Genomic DNA, 17,296 nt, shown 5'->3' on the forward strand with positions numbered 1-17,296 from the left:
CATGTTTGTTTTTAAAAAAAAAAAGAAAATCAAACGTTTACATATCCTTTAAGGGTGCAAATCCTTCCGGGGCTGAAGTGGTTAAACTCAATCTGCTTACACATTGTTCATCCCTAAACATACAGTGAACCTACCCTTAATGGGTTCCAATGCCACTCATAGCAGCTTTCCAGCTAGATAGCTTGTGTATGACCTTTCCATTGGAATAAATGGAATGTATGGCCAAAACTTGACTGGAACAATTTTAAAACAGAGGCTGTCGAGCATCAAGTAAGCTGCACAGTGAACATTTCAGCAGACTGGATAGTGATAGAACTACTGGGGGGGGGGGACAGTATACAGCATTCTTTGAACATTTTTGAACATTGTTTTACAATAATATGCAAAGAGCAGTATAGTGTAGTGACTAGTAACCAGAGCAATCAATCAGGTAAAACCTGGTAGGTTGCTTAAAGCAGTAGTAAACTGATGGATGTTTTATTCTAACCTGAAAGGTAATGTCATAATGTGCTAGTGTGCATCACATACTAGCACATTAAGTTAAACGTACCTGAAAATGAAGCCTTGCAGCGTCACGCTGTTACCACTGCAGGTGCTTCCATCTTCACTCGGTCTTCCTTCCAGGTTCCCGGACTCTGACTGTGTGACTGGCCCGAGCCGCGATGACGTCGTTTGCAGGACAGCCCTGGTGGCCGTTCCTTCAGAGAGCATGCACTGGTGATGTCACCGGCTGCAAGTACAGTAAATATCTCCTAAACAGCACACATTTGGGAGATATTTACAGTACTATAGGTAAGCCTTATTATAGGCATGCCTATAGGAAAAGGCAGAGATTGGAGTTTACTCCCACTTTAAAAAGCAAGACGACTTTAAACATACAATGATTTATACAAAAAAGCCCAGTTATTACCATTTCTGGATATATACTGTCAACCAGACATGTTGCGGAATCAGAGGAGATAACGTGTTATTTATTATTGGCCTTGAAGTTATTGCTTTGACCCAAGTCCAGGAACAGGAGGAGGAGTTGTTCTTGGACCAAAAATTGGTTGCTTTATTAATCGTGAACAATTATGTCATATGCCTTTGCTATGGGAGCTCCAGGAGAATAATCTGGATGATTTTCGGAATTATCTCCGGATGACGGACCCCTGCTTTCACCAACTCCTGGCATTGTTGACCCCTATATTAAGAAGCAGGACACATGCATGAGGCTTTTATTTTATTTTTGGTTGAATAATAATGATTTGATTTGTTATATTTTCTATATTTTTGGATGCATAGAATGCACTTTTTGGTTAAGTTCTATTGGCAGATAGCATGTCTAATTTTATTTGTTTTCTTTTTTAATGCACAATAAAAAAATTGTGGAGAATAATTACAAACCGTCGGATTTTCTGCCAACAGCCTGTCATCACATATTTCCCGTCGGAAAATCCGATCGTGTGTACGCGGCTTAAGTAAAAGTTTAAAGAATGTACTGTGGATAAATCACAAACAGGTCATGAATGAAGCTGTGATTTTTGAAGACATTCTGTGCAGGCTGACTTAAAGTGGAGTTCCACCCACTTTTACAACTCTTCAGCATCCCTCACTAAACTGTGCACTGTAATCGAATTGGATATTTTTTTTTTTTTTTCTCAGCACCTACTGTATATCTGCTGTATTCATTTTTCACTTCCTCCTCCCTGGCCGTGGCCCATCGCATCATTTCCTGTTTGCAATGCCTTCTAGGAAGGGGCGACAACTTCCACTGACACTGCCATTGCTATGGAAACCTGACCTGAAACCTATTACACTGCTTGTGCTGCACTGAGCATGTGCGAGATCTGCAAGGATGAGAGCCAGGAAGAAATACAGCCTGGCTTCAGATGCCCACACTTAATATGGCCACGGCCTGCTGTAAGTTTATAAACTAACAAACTACTGCTATAAACTTACAAAACAGACCATAGTTTACAGACTAACTTTACTAGAATACATTAAGCTTGTGTATTATAGGGGTATTTTTATTTCAAAAGTATAATTTCGGCCGGAACACCACTTTAAGATTTATAGTAGGTCCCTAAAATCAAAACCCTGTCAGGCATTTTTGCTGTCCACTCGCATAGATTTCTTTCTTGTAGAAGAAGTAGAAGTAAATAGACAGGCAAAATCCCCCCTAGTCAGTTTTCATGTATCCCATAGAAAGATATCCCCTAGCCTCCTGTTTCAGTACCAACCATAAAATACTGAATTTCCAATCACTATCCCAGTGAAAATGGGCACCAGGACAAAAAGAAATGGTCCCAGCAGAGACACCAATGAAAACGTGGTTATATCCCTTCCCCACATTATTCAAACCTTTAAAAAAAAATATTTTTGCTTGACCGCATTGTCTCAGAGACCTCTATGTCCCATTTTCACCCCACTGTACAACATTTTAAACATCTGTCTGCTCTGTATGTGGACGGGGCTTGAGGCACCCTAGTGGGGACATAGTAGAACTGCGCTCCCTAATCAGGCAGGGTGCTGCGATCATGTGAAATCAACATTAATCCCATAAGCCTAGAAGCAGGCAGCACTTACACATTTAACTCTTTATAATCTGTGGCTGACTGCTTTACACAGATGACTCTTGAACACTTTATACACACTCTCCGTCAGAGGACACCACTTCTTGGGTGTGAAGCATTTAGGGACCGGTACTGCAGAGCTTGTATCGGTCTTCAACAATCCAGCATTAGTGTCACCGCTCTCCCAGTGACTTATCCCATAGTTACTATGGGATACAGGAAACATTTTTTCTGTTCTCCCTGCATGCTCTCATTCTCCCAGGGCACCTCTGCATCTCCCTCTTCCTTGACTTGTAGGCTGTGTCCCTAGGCACTCCGTGCTGTGGGTTCAGTTCCAAAAGTGGGGAACCGCTAGTGGAGCTGCCAAGCGCTTAACCCCCTCCACATCCAGATTGACCTGCACCTTTGCCATGTCACCCGTCTCCTGGCTGATTGGCCGTCTTGCATGTGACACAGACACTGTAGTCCCTAGCAAGAACACATTAACATCCTCTGAATAGCACTCTGTGTGTTAGACCCATGTACTGTATCATCCTCTAATTCAGTCTCCTTGTTGTGTTGCAAGTCCTGTTCTTTTGATACACTGTGCATGCACCCCTTTAAGAGACTTCAGACCAGTCAAAGCAAGTGAACAAATAAAGATCCTTTACTGAGGTAGTTGCTGATAACAGTACAGTTCTCAAAAGATAACTTCAATACAGTTCCAATACAAAGCTCTCTAGTGCCCCATAAAGCGTGCAAACTTTAGGCAGGAGGCAGGTCTTTAAAGAAATCCCTTTTATGTTTCAATGTATTTATTGGTTTTATAAATCAGCGTAGGAAATCAAAAACAAGCATATAAAATTGCAAAGCAATCCCTTTTAAACTGAGAGTCCATTTAGGCAAATAATCCATAAGAGGTAATGTAAATTCTTTAGAGTCCCTGATTGGCAGCTACAAGTCCATAAGGGTCTCCAGGCTCAAGGCCCCCACCAGGAACCCCAGATTGGGCTCCCATCAACCCCCATAGGGTGCACTCCAGCATATTAACAGGCTCCATTTTGTCAGCCTTTCCAGGCAGCTTCTCCCCAGGGGCTTGGAGTCAGCTCCTTTTATGTGGGTTGACCTGTAGAGGGCACCAACCTTGCTGAAAATGGCAAGAAAACCATTAACCCTTACAGCTTGGTTACCTCCAGCTCACAGGTCAGCGTAAAGGCACAGTGAAACATCAAGACATTGTAACATTTTGCACCTGGCTTTCTCAATAAACATGAGGGCATGAGCACAGACAGGAAAAACAAGAACTCACAGGAAAACACATTAACCCTCTTGTAGGCACCTGCCTACATGTACCTTTCCCTACTGCCCACTGTGTACTCCATACCAAAATAATCCCACTCTGATCATTCTGTCCACTCCACTTGCCAAGCCATGTGCACATAAACTTTTTTAACCTCTGTCGACACTACCTTCTATATCCCTCCATGGACCTTCTTCATTGGACCTTCTTGAACCTTCTTCCCACTCTGTCCAATTTCTGACAAATTTCTCCACATTTCTTCTGTCCACTTTATCCTCCTTCTGCCCAATCTATCCACACCACCTTCAGACAACTTTTTTATTTTTTATTTTCTTGCCTGTCCTGATCACCTTCTTCCTGGCATTTCCCTCTTTCTCAGCATAGATGCATTTTCTTTGTGAAAAAGTCCCTCAGAAACGTATGGAACCATTTCTTGGAGTTTTCTGGAGTCCTGTGTACTTTTTTATGTTTAACGATCTTTTATATTTTAACATAAGGAAAGCTTTCCTATATTGAGCCAATCTGCCTGACTGGCCTGTTAGGAAGCAGGAAGGAGTGGGTAAATTTCTGCACTATCAGGAAGTCCCAAAGCTCAGTCTATCAGAAGGGTTGGGGTTTAAACCATAGTGGAAGGGTTTTGAGGATTGTTTTTCTTTATTGAGAGTCACTTTAAAGGCTAAGTTCACCTTTTACATAAATTGGCCCATGTAGGCTGGTTAACCACCATCCCTCTGGGGATATTTTTTACTTTCTGTTGTAAAACATATCCAATAAAAAAAATAAATAAATAAATAAATAATTAAAAAATCAAAATTTCTTCACCAATTTAGGCCAATATGTATTTTGCTACATATTTTTGGTTAAAAAAAATCCTAATAAGCGTATATTGATTTGTTTGCGCAAAAGTTATAGCATCTACAAACTATGGGATATATTTTTATTTAAATTTGTTTTTTTTACTAGTAATGGCGGCGAACAGCGACTTATAGCAGGACTGCGATATTGCGGCGGACAGTCAGGACACTGACACTTTTGACGCTTATTGGCGACCAGTCACACTAATACAGCGATCAGTGCTAAAAATATGCACTGTCACTGTACTAAAGACACTGATTGGGAAGGGGTTAAACATCAGGGGCAATCAAAGGGTTAACTGTGTGCTTACCCAGTGCTTTCTAACAGTGCGGGAGGTACTTTCACTAGGGGAAGGCATTGATCCATGTTCCTGCTTTGCAGGAACACAGGATCAATGCCTTCCCTACTGACAGAATGGCAAATTGCCTTGTTTACATAGGCAGATCGTCATTCTGGCTCTCTGCCTAATGATCAGCTGGTGTGGTACGTGCAGATCAGCTCCCGCTGTGTCTAATCACAGTGGGAGTAGGTCGCTGGTGGCGCCCCCTAGAGCCAGAAGTATCGGATCACGTACTAGGTACGTGATCCAGCGCAAATCGGCCGCTCTGCCGCAGTATATGTACAGTGGGTGGTTTGCAAGTGGTTAAAATACTCTTAATGTCTACATTACTACATTCTAGCTTTTTTCTAGGACATGGCAGACTTTGGGCAACTGCCCCACATCATCGCAGGATCATGCATACTTCCCAGAGAGAGAGCATGCACTGCACCCTGGCTCCTATGATTGTGGGGTTGAGCACCCAACATACCCCCCAACATTGTGAGAGGAGAATGAGGGACACCTACTAGCAAACATATGTAGGCATAGGACATGCCCCCTGCCACGCCCCTTAAAGGGGAAATAATAATTTTTTTTAAAAGGTTAATAAAATCCACAAGTGCTTTTACCACCACTACTATTCCTTTATATTGGCTTTTGAAATTTACACATGCAGCAATTTAGAAATTGGATGAAAGATTTAGCACTGGGAAATACTTTTTGAAAAATAAAAAGTGCATTTTATATACAACTATAGAGATCACACCAAAGTGAGGGACAAATGAGGAGGAAAGAGGGACAGAGGTACTTTGATCCAAATCAAGGACAGTTCCTCGAAATCAGGGACAGTTGGGAGCTATGACCCAATGTATGTCATGCCCTGGGAATAAGCCAGGACATATAAATGTAAACACTGGGAGTAATTCAAGCCAAGCTCAATGGGTTATAAAGAAGTCCTACAGGTATGGCACTTTCATCAAACAATATTTTTCAAAGTCACAGTGAATTCTAGGTTACTGGGGTCAAATGCATATCTGCATTTATATAAAAGGTGAACTCATCCTTGGACTGCAAATTGTAATAGATACAGGAACACAATAATGCGGTTGCAACTATTATGACATGCCGCTTTGTATTTTATAAAGCACAAGGACACTGTACATTTTATATCTTACATTTATTATTTAAGAGAACTCATCAAGTGGATGAACTGTCTCATCGAGTACAAAATATTCCTAACACAATTCTACGTAAGTTCCATAAAACATTTAGTAGTCCATGTTTTCTAGCTTAAATATTATGAAGACTTTACCAAAACCAATGTGCGTGTACATTTTCCATCATTTGCTACATATTTTTACTGTTTGTAAATGTACTTAAATGTGAGCACTGTGGTCTTGGAGCTGAGGGGTTCTCTCCCAACAGACACTGCCCTCATGGAGTTTGAGTATTTGAGTCTTGTGCAAGTTCTCCATTGTCCTACAAGATTCTAAAGAACATACAGGTAGGTTAAAGTATACAGTATCTGACAGTGGGGGGAAAGGGGCCAAACTGCTGGAGGTGTGAAGTGCGTGTGCCTAGCTGCCCCACATGGGCAGTCTCACTTGCCAATTGAAATGTGCAGGAGGTAGGAAGGGGCAGCAAAGCTTCAGGAAGGGTCAAAGCTTTGCTTATTAAGGCAGCTTAAAGTGATTGTAAACCCTAGGACAAAAAATAAAAAATAAAAAAAACTGCAAGACAAAGCATAGCATACTAGCTCATTATGAATTACTTACTTGAGATTGAAGCCCCTGCAGCTGTCCTCGTACACCACTCCAGCGGCCGACATCGCTCCCGGAGTTACTTCCGGGTATCGCAGGCTCCGTCGCTGTGATTGGCCGAAGCCACGATGACGTCACTCCCACGCATGTATGCGGGAGCCGCCGGCAACAGCACACTCACTGAAGCAACGGCACATGTGCCGATGACGTCTGCACATGCAAATACAGGAGATATCTCCTAAACCGTTCAAGTTTAGGAGATATCCAGAGTAGCTACAGGTAAGACTTATTATAGGCTTACCTGTAGCAAAAAGTGTGTTGTAAGGGTTTACAACCACTTTAAGATTTGGCCTTTACAGTAAGATTTTGGGAAATTTAGCTGCCCCGCCTTCATACCTGCAGCAGTTTGCTCCTCTTCCCTCCACTAATAATCTCATTAGGACCAATTTACTTCTGTCCACTACATCCAATGCTTGCATGTTAACAAATGTTTTATTGCATGTTAATGCGCATTGCATTAAGGCAGCTCAGTTATTTGAATTGGCTACCTAATGTACCTAAACACACCCAAAAAGGTGCATGCTCTTTTTAGGCTGCTTTCACACTGAGGCGCTTTGCAGTGCCTGCAAAGCGCCTCTCCTGTCACTCCAGTGTGAAAGCCCCAATGCTTTCACACTGGAATGGTGCGCTGGCAGGATGCAAAAAAAGTCCTGTAAGCAGCATCTTTGAGACGGTGTAGGAGCAGTGTATACACCGCTCCTAAATGCCCCTTCCCATAGAAATCAATGGGCAACGCCGTCAAAGCTCCGGCAAAGCGCTGCTGCAGCGGCACTTTGCGGGCGCTTTTAACCCTTTTTCTGCCGTTAGCAGGGGGTTAAAAGTGCCCCGCTATCGGCCGAAAATCACCGCAAAAACAATGGTAAAGCACCACTAAAAGTAGTGGCGCTTTACCGCCGATGCCCGTGCGCCCCAGTGTAAAAGTGCTCTTAGAGTAATGCAGAGCATGGAAGTGCATTACCATGTGATGAGGTGTGCTGCATGCATGAAGTTTATTGGATAGGTGCATTAAGTTGCCATTTAGAATAAATGAAATAATGACACAGTGGGCTTTATTTACTAAAGCTGAAGAATGTAAAATTAGGCTCATTTCTGCATAGAAACCAATCAGTTTCCAGGTTTTATTGCCTAAGCTTAATTGAACGAGTTGAGGTTAGAAGCTGATTGGCTACCATGCACAACTGCACCCGATTCTGAGTGCACCAGTTTTAGTAAATCTTCCCCAGTGTGCGCTAGCACATATACTGCACCCATTACCACCAAGCAAAAGTATAAATCTACCCACTTCAGCCCCGAAAGTTTTACCCCTCTTCATGACCAGGCCATTTTTTACTATACGGCACTGTGTTACTTTAACTGACAATTGCGCAGTCATGCAACGCTGTACCCAAATAAAATTGATGTCCTTTTTTTCCCACAAATAGAACTTTTTTTTAGTGGTATTTGATCACCTCCGCAGTTTTTATTTTTTGCGTTATAAACAAAAACAGACTGTCGATTTTGAAAAGACAATATTTTTTACTTTCTTCTATAAAACATACCCAATAAAAAATGTAAAAAATCAAATTTCTTCATCAATTTAGGCCAATATGTATTATGCTACATATTATTGGTGAAAAAAAATCCCAATAAGCGTATATCGATTGGTTTGCACAAAAGTTATAGCGTTTAAAAACTATGGGATATTTTTATGGAATTTTTATTTATTTATTTACTTTTTACTAACAATGGCGGCGATCAGCGACTTATAGCGGGACTGCGATATTGTGGCGGACAGTCGGGACACTAACTGACACTTTTGACACTTTTTGGGGACCAGTGACACTAATACAGTAATCAGTGCTAAAAAATATGCACTATCAATGTACTAATGACACTGGATGAGAAGGGGTTAACATCAGAGGCAATCAAAGGGTTAAATGTGTTCCTAGCTTGTGCTTTACTAAACTGAGGGGGGTGCTTGTATTAGGGGAAGGCAGAGATCCGTGTTCCTGCTTATCAGGAACACAGGATCAATGTCTTCCCCGCTGACAGAATGGCAATCTGCCTTGTTTACATAGGCAGACTGCCGTTCTGCCTGTGTAACAAATAATCGGTGATCGGCTCCCGCTGTGAAAAAACACTGTGGGAGCAGGCCGGCGGCGGGGCACCTGCGTGCCCCCAACTGGGAAGTGCTGAATCACGTACAAGGTATGTTCCAGCTCAGGAGAGCCGCCATATATATATACACAGTATACAGTCATCAAGAGGTTAAAGCTGAACTCCAGGTATGGTTTGTATTGCATAGTTACATTGGTCTAGCTCAGGGATATGCAATTAGCAGACCTCCAGCTGTTGCAGAACTACAAGTCCCATGAGGCATAGCAAGAATCTGACAGCCACAAGCATGACACCCAGAGGCAGAGGCATGATGGGACTTGTAGTTTTGCAACAGCTGGAGGTCTGCTAATTGCATATCCCTTGTCTAGCTTATTCCATACAGATAGGTCTGCCGTGGGAGTGGAGAATCAATGTAGTAGTCGCCTTTATTACAGTGATCTCTGTGTGTCCTGTGCTGAGCTGCTGTCCTGCTGCTTAGTAACCACAGGGATTTGGCTGCCATTAAGAGGGCACCTTGCATTTTTCTCAATGCAGTGCATTCTCAGATGGGATGAGGTGTAGAGAAGTCAGAATCTCCACTTTGATCAGAAAACACCTTGCTGTTATTAAAAAAAATGCAAGGAAATCTCTGAATGGCAGCCTTGTGTAGTGAGCGTCCCCCTGTGGGTACAGCTGCTTGGCACGGGACCCAGAACACTAGGTTACTACTACTGTGATTCACCGCTTCCATATGGGTTATGCATATTTACATTCATCCAAGCTGGACCAGTGTAACTTTGCAATACAATTCATACCTGGGGTTCAGTCTTAAAGGAATAAAGAGGCTTTTAATGCTGACCTCCTTCTGAAAATTCAGATTTTTCTGGCTTCTGTCTATTGAAGACAAAGCATCAACGTGACAGCCAGGCAACCAGTATTTCATAGAATATACAGAAAGTGATGGGAAATGCAACATTTCTGAGATGCCACAGGAACAAGAGGTAAGGAGAAATTGTCCATAAGTAAAACCTACTCTGCTGAACTAGAGAAGGGGATATATGCCCTTGCTTTAGGGAGATCTCTTCTTACTTTATTCTTTGTGTCTGAAAGAGAACATGAAGGGAAATTTCGCCAATGAAACACAAACAGAAAAAAGAAACTGACAAAGGTCTTAAAGTGTGCAGCAGCCCCCCTCAGTCCCCCTATCACTTACCTGAGCCCCATCACGATCCAGCAATTATGTTGCACAAGAGACTCAGCTGTCCAGGACTCTCCCTCCTGATTGGCTGAGACACACATCGGCTGTCAATTAAAGTCAGTGAGCCAATGAGGAGAGAGAGGGGGCTCTGTGTCTGAATGGACACACACAGAAGCGGCTCTGGTGCCCCCATAGCAAGCTTCTTGCTGTGAGGCCACTCGGCAGTAGGAAGGGGCCAGGAGCAGCGGTGAGAGACCCCAGAAGAGGAGGATGTGGGCTGCTCTGTGCAAAACCACTGCACAGAGCAGGTAAGTATGACATGTTTGTTGTTTTTAAACAAAAAAAAAAGACTTTAGTATCACTTTAACCATTCCATAGCTAAAAAAAAGTTTTGACTTTCCATACACTTTAATACTGTAAATTGCTCCCTATATCTTGAATCTTTCACACCAGTGCTTCATGTGACACATTGGAGGGTATTTTATCATTTGTTCATCATATCTGCCATAAATGGGAAGATGTACAAGAATTAACATCATGGATCACAGCAGGAGCAACATTAAAATCCAAAATAATTTAAATGCGTCTTTTCCCGGCTCATGATGTCGCTGATCAATTTGTCTGTTTCATTGCTCTCTTTGTCTTAACTAATTAGTAAACTACTGCTAAAGTAATTCAATTTACCTCACTTATTTATTTTGCTTCGCCAAATGTATGTACATAGTTCTACCAATACACGCACAAATTACTATTTAATTAAGTTTAGAACAATCTCACACAGCAGGCCTTTTGGTTTTGACTAGGGGAGGTAATATGGGAGACACTGGGAGGAAAGATTAATCTCTTTCAGTTTGTAATCACTTTGATAATTATTCAATGGTTTATTTATTTATTTTGGAAGCGCCTTTCCATATTTGAATAGAATACCGAAAAAGGGAACTCCACGCACTCAGTTACAGATAAGTTTCGAGTGGAGCTGCTTGTGTGTGCCTGTGTTTTGCTTTTAGAGGAGCACTGTTTGGCCTATAATGTCCCGTACACACGAGAGGAAATCACGAGCAAAAGTCCGACGAGAGCTTTTGGTCCTAAATTGCGACCGTGTGTATGCTCCATCTGACTTTTTCTGGCAGAATTCCAGCCAGCAAAAGATTGAGAGCAGGTTCTCTATTTTTCGGTCGGAAAAAGGTCCTATCTGAAAATGCGATCGTCTGTAGCAATTCCGACACGCAAAAAATCACACATGCTCGGAAACAACTCGACACGTGCTCGGAAGCATTGAACTTCATTTTCTCGGCTCGTCGTAGTGCTGTACGTCACCGTGTTCTTGACGGTCGAAAGTTCCGAGAACTTTTGTGTGACCGCGTGTATGCAAGCCAAGCTTGAGCGGAATTCCGTCGGAAAAACCATCCAAGATTTTTCCCACGGAAATTGCGCTCGTGTGTACGGGGCATAATAGACCCAAAAGCCTGTTTGTATAAAGTCAGTAAATCTTTTTTCAGCATACAATGGGAAAAATGACCCCATGTCTAAAACTAATACACCATGGGGCCTTTTTTTTTTTTTTTTTTTTTTTTTTAGTTTGTTGCGCAAATGCCTTGGGCCCCTTTCACATGGGGCACATCCATTTTGACAGTCTCCGATTCCTCAGCAGAGACCGATCCATTGATCTCCACTGAGCAGGCGGATGACAGGTCAGTCTCCGCTCACTGTGCTGAGATGGACCTGTCAGAGTCCCGCTCTCCTCTATGGGGAGATCAGATGAAAACAGATTGCCTGTCCGTTTACATTCAATCCCATCTGCTAGATGGATTGGAAAATAGGACTTCATCCGTCTGGATTTGGCAGATCGGATTAGGGCGGATGTCAGCGGACATGTCACTCCATAGAGGTGAATGGAGTGTCCAATCAGGTCCACCTGAAAAACAGACAGGCAGACCTGATTGGACAGCATGTGTGAAAGGGGCCTTAAGCATTTGCAGAACCACAACAAATAATCACCATGTTGTGTATAATATATTTTTTCTATGATCCATGTGCAGCATCATGTCAGTTGTAGATTAAACAGAGGCAAAGATGGCAGCTATCTTGGCTCAAAACGGGGGTTTACTTACACTTTACCCACTTCAGCCCTGGAAGATTTTACCCCCTTCCGGACCAGAGCATTTTTTGCGATTCAGCACTGCGTCGCTTTAGCTGACAATTGCGCGGTTGTGCAACGTTGTACCCAAACAAAATTGACGTCCTTTTTTTCCCACAAATAGAGATTTCTTTTGGTAGTATTTGTTCACCTCTGCGGTTTTTATTTTTTGCTCTATAAACAAAAAAAGGCAGTTAATTTTGAAAAAAAGCAATATTTTTTACTTTTTGCTATAATAAATACCCCCAAAAAATATATAAAAAAAAAACTAATTTTTTTCTCAGTTTAGGCCGATATGTTTTCTATTACATATTTTTGGTTAAAAAAAATCGCAATAAGTGTAAATTTATTGGTTTGCGCAAAAGTTATAGCATCTACAAAATAGGGATGGATTTAGGGCATTTTTATTATTATTTTTTTACTAGTAATGGCAGTGATCTGCGATTTTTATCAGGACTGCAACATTATGGCGGACACATCAGACACTTTTGACACTATTTTGAGACCATTGTCATTTATACAGCAATCAGAGCTACAAATAGCCTCTGATTACTGTATAAATGACACTGGCAGGAAAGGGGTTAAACACTAGGGAGCGATCATGGGGTTAAGTGTGTCCTAGGGAGGTGTTCTAACTGTAGGGGGGATGGGCTCACTACAACATGACAGAGATCACTGCTCCCGAAGACAGGGAGCAGTGGATCTCTGTCATGTTGCTAGGCAGAACAGAGAAATGCCTTGTTTGCATCTCCCCGTTCTGCCTCTCCTCACTGTTATCGCGGACCGCCGGCGAACATCGAGTTCCCGGGACCCGCGGACACGATAGGCGGTAAATTCAAAGGGACGTACAGGTATGCCATTTGCCTGCATGTGCCATTCTGCCGACGTACATCTGTGTGCGGCGGTCGGCAAGCAGTTAAACAGGAAAATACTGCATTATGGCTAATAGATGGAGCTGATGATCATAAGGAATAAGCATATGCTGATCAGCAATAACTTTATGATCACCTACCTAATATTGAGTAGATCCCCCTTTTGCCACCAAAACTGCCCTGACCGTTCGGGCATGGACACACTCGACCTCTGAAGGTATGTTCTGGTATCTGGCACCAAGCTGTCAGTAGCAGATCCTTTCTGTCTTGTAAAGTTTTGAGGTGGGGCCCCCATGGATCGGAATTGTTTTTCCAGTACATACCACCGATGCTGAATTTCGATTGAGATCTGGAGAATATGGTGGGCAAGTCAACATTCCAAACTCATTGTTATGTTTCTCAAACCATTCTTGAGCTATTTTTGCAGTGTTGAAGGGCACATTATCCTGCTGAAAGAGGCCACCACCATCAGGGAATACTGTTTCCATTGAAGGGGTGTTCTTGATTAGCAACAATGTTTAGGTAGGTGGTACTAGTCAAAGTGACATCCACATGAATGGCAGGACCCAAGGTTTACCAGCAGAACATTGCCCAAAGCATCACATTGCCTCTGCCGGCTTGCCTTCTTCCCATACTGTATCCTGGTGCCATCTCTTTCCCAGGTAAGCATGTTGCTTATTCTAGTACACACCACCCCAACTAAAGTCATGTATAAAACTTTCTCTATAAAAATTCCTCCCTCACTACCAAATATGCAAACAAAAAAATTTAAATAATTACCCCATGTAAATAAACACCTTTATCTGCCGGAATCTGACCCATAACCATTTTCCCTTGTAGTATATGAATGGCTAGTGGCTGGTCCAAGAAAGTTGCAGGGAGATAAAATATACATTAGATACACTAGACTAGAGCATGCAATGAAAAGGGAGGACACATTTAGTGTGCATTTGTTGGACCTTGTGTTATCATTAAATAATAATATGCCCTTATAACTGCATTTACAAAGTATAGGGGGGCAGATTGCAGATTGCAAATACTAATTGAATGATGGTTGCAGGCTCCTGCCTGGTGATGTCAATAGTCATCAATATTCAGGCAAGGAAAGGTATGTCCTGTGAACAATGAACAGTATGGTACAGAAAGAAGAAACCTGCTGCAGGCCAATACTTATATGTTGTAAAATTCATCAAGGATCTTCCAGAAACCAGCAAGAATCAATCAAAATTCATACTACTGTGATCTCATTACTAGACACTAATATTGGATTGGCTTATACAGTACAGGTTATTGCACTTTACAAATCATCATTGCTCATACTTATTTAATAACCTTAATGTGAACATTTGCTGTGGCCATGCAGGGCCAAGCAATAGGTTCACTTAACTGCCAACCTTTCCACCAGCAAATACTCACCTTTCCTTCAGTCCCCTATTATTCCATTTGTGTGCAGGGCTTACTGCACCCACGTGGGGACATGAAGAAAGCGCTCACTTGTGATCCCAAAGGTGGCTCCTTGTAAACCATGGTCCAAATTTTGTATTATTTACATTGTTCACCTTGGATATCAGTTCTTCCCCATACTCTATGCACTATGGATAATACTTATCAATACACTGTGTAACTCTTCTCTCTCTGAATTGGGAAGCATTTGTACCACTGAGCCTGCACTGGACTCCACCAGCCCAGTAACACCTCACTCCCAGTGACATTTTCAGGATCCAACACTAGAGGGTTTTCCAATGATGGCCAAGCAACCTAAACCACAGGGACAGAGTTGACATTTTTAAGAATAGTTACTGTTAGGTTCGAATTCCAGTTTAATTGAAAAAGTTGCGTTCCCCTGGATGGGCAAAGCACAGGTTGGCTTTAAAGTTAACTTAAAGTAGAAGTAAAGCCTAACACTAAAATCCCTGCATCTACAGATATCCACGATCTAACACTAACCTATCTATCCCTGTAAAGAAGAAATCAGTATACATACCTTTAATGAAGCCGGTCCGGTGTCCAGCAGTAGAAGCTCTGCAGAGGACACAGCTGACAATGGCTGTGAAATTAATTGGGGATTAACGTCACCCATCGACTTACTATAGGGATTTCGTTGTTCACTGTGCCCTCTGCACCCACCTCCACAGCGAAGCTGCAGCTGACAGCTCAGCGTGGGATCGGGTCAGAACGGCTTCATAAAAAGTTATGTATACTGATTTCTTCTTTACAGGTCTAGATAGGTTAGTGTTAGATCATGGATGTCTGTAGATGCAGGGATTTTAGTGTTAAGGAGGACTTGTACTTTAAAAATATTTTAGTGCAACCATAGAAAAGTGTCTATATTGTCATAGGAACCAATAAAATTGGCTATACACTAGGGATGGGCTTGCTGTTCGAGTCAAATATAAGTTCGACTTAAACATCAGCTGTTCGTTTGTTCGTAGACCTGCACCTGACCTCCATGCTTTGGCCAATCGCAGCACGATGTGCTGTGAGAACCATGATTGGCCAAAGGCAGGGTGCTCAGGGCGGATTCACATATGGGTGACCCCGCCCCCTCTGACAACACGGGGAAAGCCATAGGGAAGTCCCTGTGCGTCTGGGGGGCCCCGCCCTCCGTTATATAAGAACTGTCACCTCAACAGAAGCGTCACACAGCGGAAGACTCCCACTGAGGCGGATCGTGCGGAGGACGAAGCGGAGAAGAAGCCAGAGGAAGATGCCGGACGAGAAGACTGGAGGAAGAAGCAGAGGAAGAAGCGGGGGAAGAAGAAGGAGGAAGAAGAAGAACACAGAAGGAAGACTAGAAGAAAGAAGATGGAAGAAGAAGCGGGGAAAGAAGAAGAAATTAATAAAGGAATTGTCAAAAACCTTCTCTTGTCTTTTTTAACCTTTTTGACACTTTTTTTGTGAAATGGTAGGCCATTACCAATTCACACGGGGGGCGGGATCTTGGGGTCCCTTTGTTAAAGGGGGCTTCCAGATTCCGATAAGCCCCCTGCCCACAGACCCCCACAACCACCGGGCAAGGGTTGTGGGGATGAGGCCCTTCTCCCCATCAACATGAGGACAAGGTGCTTTGGGGTAGCGTGTTGAGGGCATGTGGCCTGGTACAGTTCAGGAGGGGGGGCGCTCTCTCGTCCCCCCCTCTTTTCCTGCAGCCTGCCAGGTTGCGTGCTCGGATAAGGGTCTGGTATGGATTTTTGGGGGGACCCCGTGCCATTTTTTTAAATTTTGGCGCGGGGTTCCCCTTAAAATCCATACCAGACCTGAAGGGCCTGGTATGGAATTTGGTTGGACCCCCACGCATTTTTTTTTTAAATTTTGGTTTGGGGTTGCCTTGTGGGGAAATCCCATGCCATTTTTAACAATGAACTTTTATGTGTATTGCCGGACCGACAATTCATTATAGCTAGCGCTAGTACTTTTAAATTACTTTCTTTCCTTTAGAAATGTCATTTTGCACTCGGATTGTTCTAAACACGGGAAACATGCGCCACTTTACAGGCATACTATAGACACCCCCCAGGTACGAAATTTAAAGGAATATTACACTTTTATTGTTTCACTTTAAGCATTATTAAAATCTCTGCTCCCGAAAAAATGGCCGTTTTTAAATCTTTTTTTTGCACTGATACATGTCCCCTGGGGCAGGACCCAGGTCCCCAAACACTTTTTATGACAATAACTTGCATATTAACCCTTAAAATTAGCACTTTTGATTTCTCCCATAGACAATTAACTATAGCCAACAATTCACTATAGCCGCTATTACTTCATGACTTTTTTTCCCTTTAGAAATGTAATTTTGCTGTCAGACTATTCTAAACATGGAAAAAAATGCCACTTTACAGGCATACTATAGACACCCCCCAGGTACGAAGTTTAAAGGAATATTTCACTTTTATTGTTTCACTTTAAGCTTTATTAAAATCACTGCTCCCGAAAAAATGGCTGTTTTTAAAACTTTTTTTTGCACTGATACATGTCCCCTGGGGCAGGACCCAGGTCCCCAAACACTTTTTATGACAATAACTTGCATATAAGCCTTTAAAATTAGCACTTTTGATTTCTCCCATAGACTTTTAAAGGATGTTCCGTGGCTTTCGAATTTGCCGCGAACACCCCAAACTGTTCGCTATTCTGCGAACAGGCAAACAGCCAATGTTCGAGTTGAACTCATGTTCAACCCGAACA

The sequence above is a fragment of the Aquarana catesbeiana genome, linkage group LG07 (assembly GCF_042186555.1).
Source record: "Aquarana catesbeiana isolate 2022-GZ linkage group LG07, ASM4218655v1, whole genome shotgun sequence".
NCBI classification, from domain to species: domain Eukaryota; kingdom Metazoa; phylum Chordata; class Amphibia; order Anura; family Ranidae; genus Aquarana; species Aquarana catesbeiana.